Source organism: Sinocyclocheilus grahami, unplaced genomic scaffold, assembly GCF_001515645.1.
Source record: "Sinocyclocheilus grahami isolate Dianchi unplaced genomic scaffold, SAMN03320097.WGS_v1.1 scaffold126.1, whole genome shotgun sequence".
Classification (NCBI taxonomy): domain Eukaryota; kingdom Metazoa; phylum Chordata; class Actinopteri; order Cypriniformes; family Cyprinidae; genus Sinocyclocheilus; species Sinocyclocheilus grahami.
In genome coordinates, this window is record NW_015505305.1 from 5,030,195 (window position 1) to 5,036,380 (window position 6,186).

The window sequence follows — 6,186 nt, forward strand, 5'->3', positions numbered from 1 at the left end:
GTAGTGCACTATATAGGGGACAGGGAACGATTCAAACAGTGTAAATATGCTTTCCATTGAGGAAACAAAGAAGTCTGGTTTCGCGCTGTGTCACGCTAACCACCGCACCGCACACACAGAGACACGATAGCACAGAGCTGATCACATGCGCGAGTCGGCGCAGACCACAAAATGTATCGGCGCTATTTGAATTCTACACAGAATGCTATATTTTATAGCAATATGGATGAGATTGTGGCTGGCATACCCTGTCAAATGCGGCTTTACGGAGCTCAACTGCTCTAAACGGCTTTAGCCCAAGCTGTGATATAAACTAACGCTATTGGCTATTTTAAAAAGGGGCGGGGCTGCTTGATATGTCCCGCCCTGTCTTCCTGTTTCAGTTCAAATGACGTCAACACATAGAGCTGCGTGTTTCTAAGCATTTCAGGGGACCTTTAAATATTTCCTATGGATGTCAGCTACTAATAAGTACTCTGCTTAACACGTTTGACTATGTTTCACATGTTTTTTCCAAGGGTAGTCCACAGATTCCACCTGGGCCTTGCAATAACCATGTTATGCAACGAATAGACAAATAAATAAATGAATACCTAAAGCATTTCAGCTACTCATCAGCTACAGTGAGAACAGGGCACAGATTCAAATGAAACTAAATATCTCCCTTGCTATTGCTGTTTGTGTTCTGATTTCAAGAACATGCCAGTAAGATCATGCCAGCCTGCCAAGAATGATAATGGCAGGACCACATTCTTGCTTTTGTGAGATATTATGTTTAGTTCCCTTGCACACCTTCTCACCTGGGAATGTAAGTTTGATAAGTTGAAAGACTACTAACTTGAAAGAGCTAATATGCTGTTTAAAATGTTTGAATGCAAGCTTGTGTCTATTCATAATAAACCAAGCTATTAGTAATAAATAATGAGATATTTTCTGCATTTTTCTTTTATAACCATTGGGCTTTTTATCAAAACTACATCAGATCGTTGTTTTTCTCTAACGGCAAACAAAAAAGTCTTTCCTACTGGGCCATTTGAACATTCAAAAGCAGTTGAACATTGTTTTTCTGTTTCAGGACCCTAAGGCTACTGCATAATCTTGTCCACTGCATCCTACAGGAATATCTAAAAAATTTATATATATATATTTTTTTTTTTTTTACAAAACACATAAATATACAGAATTTTTGTAAATATATTGTTTTAATAAAGTTGCATATTAATAGCACATATACATATAACACATACTGTATACACATGTGCATATACAAATTTTACCATGGGAATATATTAATATGTTTATTAATGTTATAAACATATATTTTCATCTAACCAGAGAATGTAAGTATGTAAAATATCACCTTATGACTTGACTTTGACTTTGGCCCTATGAAGTCCACTTAATATGGCACTATTGAGTTATTGGAATGTACCCTTGATTAGCATTTGGGACACCTTCATCTGATAGTGTAAAGGAATGTAAATCTGCTGTTTACTTCTTATCTAACATCTGTCCGCAGCCTGAAGATAAGAACACAAATTCAGTGCTGCTGTCTGCTGTTTGACACTGAGCCTGCAGCTCTGAAACAAGTGAGTAATGTCTGTCCACATGTGCACCGATCCCAATAATGGACATAATTGTGAGAAAAATGCAGCTCTTGTTTTGTGTCACTGGAGTTCCAGCCTCTGTCTGAATTAACAGCATAAAGAGTTGACAGATGAAACGCAGAGTTAAACAGGAAGTTGCTTCCAGACCTGCTATATGGGTGTGAGTGAATATACAGGACATGCCGTGTGAACCTTCAGCCGATGTGGAATTTCTCCGTTTCTGGAAGTGTGTTCATGGATCAGACTCCATACACTCTGTCAATATGGAATTATTTATTCATTGGGTGTGTATGCATCTGTTGTTTTAGGTTATCAGGTGTTTTTTTGCTACTTGTTACAGTAAAAACCTTCTAGGTTCGATAATAAAGTTTCATGTGGTCTTTATCATGTCCTTATCGGAGCATGGAAGTCTGATTCAGGATGACACACTTAAATGAGGTGTACTAACTTCTTAGGGTAAGCAGGAATAACCTGGAGATAGTCTGTCAAAACAGAAGGGTTAAGCTCACAGCAAAAGGTGTTTGTTTTTACATTTTCTCTGTCAAGAAAACAGATTCCATGAAAAGACCTGAAATGACCTCACGGGGCCACAGGAGTCTGTTTACCTGGACAATGAGCAAAACAATTTGAAAATAAAAGATCTTCTCTGTGTGATCTGAAGGAATCCTAAAATGTGTAAAACACTATGTATCTATTTAAGCTTGAATATGAACCTGGGAAAAGGTTGAAGAAACGAGCCAAGACAAAAGAAACGTTGTCCTGGAGTTCTGAAAGTAATAACAAATCTGTCATCAGCCCAGGGGACTTTCCATTGAGGCATAATTTATTGATCCTTAAAATTAGGGTGTTGTTTCCAATTTGGAGAGCAAAACTGGAAATACAGGAACATTCTGAAACATTTGGTTGTGTGGTAAAATAACCTGATTTCCTTTTTGCATGACTTTTGTTAAAGGAATAATTTATTCAAAAAATAAAAATATACAGTCATTTACTCATGTTGTTCTTCACTTCATCACTACATCGTGTTGTTCCAAACCTGTACGCTGTTTGGAGAGCAAAACTGGAAATACAGGAACATTCTGAAACATTTGGTTGTGTGGTAAAATAACCTGATTTCCTTTTTGCATGACTTTTGTTAAAGGAATAATTTATTCAAAAAATAAAAATATACAGTCATCATTTACTCATGTTGTTCTTCACTTCATCACTACATCGTGTTGTTCCAAACCTGTACGCTGTTTTTTTCCCCATGAAAAACGTGGCGATTTTTTGAAGAACCTCCGCACTGTTCTTTCATATGATGACAGTACATTGTGACCAAATCCAAGTCAGACATAAACATCAGAAGGGATGTATGACATATTGATATCATAACTATCAACCAGAAACATTTTAATTTATTGGTATCAGTCGATACTGAATATTTAATTACAGTTGTGGCCAGAATTATTGACACCCTTGGTAAATATGATCAAAGAAGACTTAATCCTTTTGATCATTTATTTTTTTTAAAGCACAAAAACCTAGCCTTTCATTGAAGTAAAACAATTGGAAATGGGGGAGGGGGGGTCTCATGATGAAATAAAATATTTTTTACACATATTTACACTTATTAGCACACTAGAGTGTCTACAAATATGAAATTGTCCAGCCATGGCTTCCTGTTTCATGATATAAATATGAAGGAATATTTATATTCCTGGGATTTTCATAATGGGATTTTCCCACCATTTTCAATAGTTTTACTTCAATGAAAGGTTAGGTTAACTCTAATTAACTATTAATTTAATAAAACGTTTAAATATAACCTTTAGCAAATACTTTTTTTTCTCCATATTATACATTGTTTTGATGCCTAAACTCACTTGAAATCACAAATCAATTGATTGTAGTTTTTAGCATATTTTATTTATATATTATTTGAAAAAAAAGTTTTTAATTTTAGTAATAATGCTATTAATAGTACTAATAATACTTAGAAGTTCTGTTTCATGTAAACACTTGCAGAAAGGTTAGTATGTCATTTCCTGTAATCTCCGGAAAGGTCAAACAAAAGCAGTTATTTTGTGTATTACATTTTTATGAATGTTTTCCTAAACCTATAATTTTTATTATAGAGCATAAGGCGTGATTGTTTTCTCAAGCAGTGTGTGGTGTTTTACAGAGTGTAAGTGAGTTCCGACTCTGACTATTGTTTCTGACCTCACAACCTCTCACAGGTTTCTGCAGAAGCACTTGAGATGATCTGGGTAATCAGAGAGGTCAGAAAACCCCCAGAGGCATAATGAAGGGGGGGAGTCACTGCAGCGGATCAGTTCTATTGTAGAACCAGAATAGATAATGACTTCATTCACATGTGAAGGATACAAATAGCCATATACTCCTAAATTTATATTCAAGAATTTCAACTATCCATGAACTTCTGTTCAAATTGAGCCACTGGGCCACGAGAGCATCATGACTCATTTGTGTTATCTCTGAATATTTGGAATAGTCAACTATAGTCCCATTTACCATAATTTAATGATTATAAAAATGTATTATTATTAATGGTGCATACTTTGAACAAACCCATAACCCTAAATATCAAGCTTGTCCAGTCCAGCACTGTTCGTGCTATCAGCATGAATCATATCTCAAACTGTGCAGAATGTGTTTTTCTAACCCATCAGATTTATAATTTTAATAGCAGTCAATCAAATGGTTGAAAAAAGTATCATATAATCATAGCTAACAAAATTATGTCCTAAGGACTTTTTGTTAACGTTTCTATAAAATGTTGAAAAATTTCAAAAAGTTCAAAATGTCAAGTATTTAAAATGGTTTAAAAACATTTATTCTTGCTTACACGAACACTCCATTTCAGCATTTTGCAAACGCTGTGGGAATGTTACTTTTGAATGTTCTCTAAAATGATCCATGAAGGATATATAAACAATGTTTTTGTGCTAACGTTTTGAGAACAATATTAAAAGAATAGTTCAACCAAAAATGAAGATGTTTGATGTGATGTTTTTATCAGCTGTATGGACTCTCATTCTGACGGCACCCATTCACTGCAGAGGACCCATTGGTGAGCAAGTGATGTAATGCTAGATTTCCCAAATCTGTTCCGAAGAATAAAGAAACTCGTCTACATCTTGGATGGGCTGCCGCCTTAGGGTGGGTCAATTTTGAGTACAATATCAATTTTGGGTGAACTATTCCTTTAAAGACCAGATAGCATTGAATGAACATTCTATTAACGTTACTAGGAGAACGTTTGTTCATACAGTAAATTAGAGAAAACCTAGTGTGTTAGCTGAAGTTCAGAGAATGATTCCTGTTAGGGTTTATACTGAAGGAGAGATCTGAGACTTGGGGGCTCTTTTTTTTCTTGGGCCTGTAAGCAACCCCCTAACAAAAACACCTGGAACACCCTAGCAACTGCATAGCAACATGCAGAGTCATGGGAGTACGTTTTTTTTATTTTACCACATATACATGATATTTTCTTTTGATAAAACATATTTTCAAACAGCTCAAAGCTTATGACAAAACCTAAGATTAGGCATTAAATATCCCTACACATTTGGCACAGCTCAAACATGAGACTTTCAGGAAAACCTCCCTTTTCCAATCTGGTCATGTATCTTAGTGGTTTTGGGTGAGTTTCACTGGAAGCGCTGAATCCTGTAAGCGTTTTAGCATGCAAAGCCACAGGCGAGAGTGAGATACCAGCTGCTCATTAGCATAAGGATCTGAATGGGCAAAAGACCCCTGCTGGCATTCAGAGGTGCCAGCTTCACATACCGCCTGAAACTGGGACCGAACTCGAGTCATACTTCCCAAAATACAAAATCGTGAGCATGTCATGAGTAATTTCTAGTGTTGTCATGGTGGTCATTGGAGGAGTTTATTCCCATAAGCAGTTGAAAGCCTTTTTACATGACATAATGCACAGTTTTATCATACACCGGCATTTAGTTTGTCTGATCCCTTCGAACATTGCTTCAGATCACATTTTTAATTCAAATGCAACAATCTCAATACTGTTTATTTGCTGAACTAATTTATTCCTGATCTCAAAGTTCTTTTAATGAGACATGAGGGTGAAGCTTTCTGATGTACCACTTGAAACAACCTGGCCTAAATGACTGTTGTTTTTACATAACCTGGACATAATCAAAAGCGCATGCTGCAATCGAGAGGCTGTTTTTACCTGCTAGGGAGATTTAAGGAAGTTACAAGTTGACATTTTGCACATTTTAGATCTTTGAGACATCTATTTTTTTTCTGCATAATATGTCAACACACATGTGTTGGTGTAAAGAGTGACTAAACACATCAGATGGTGTACTTGTCAAGGTTTAATGAAACATGGTGGAAATTGCTATTATTTTATTTTATTAATAAAATAACTGGAGTGTAAAGTGAGGCATCTAGCCCAGCTTCCCAGTCATTATAAATATGACTTATGAATACTATAAATCAAGATAAAAACAATTATTTTAATTTGCATTTTTAATATCAGCAGTATCAGAGAATAATTCTAAAATTATTTTATTACACACACACACACATATATATATATATATAT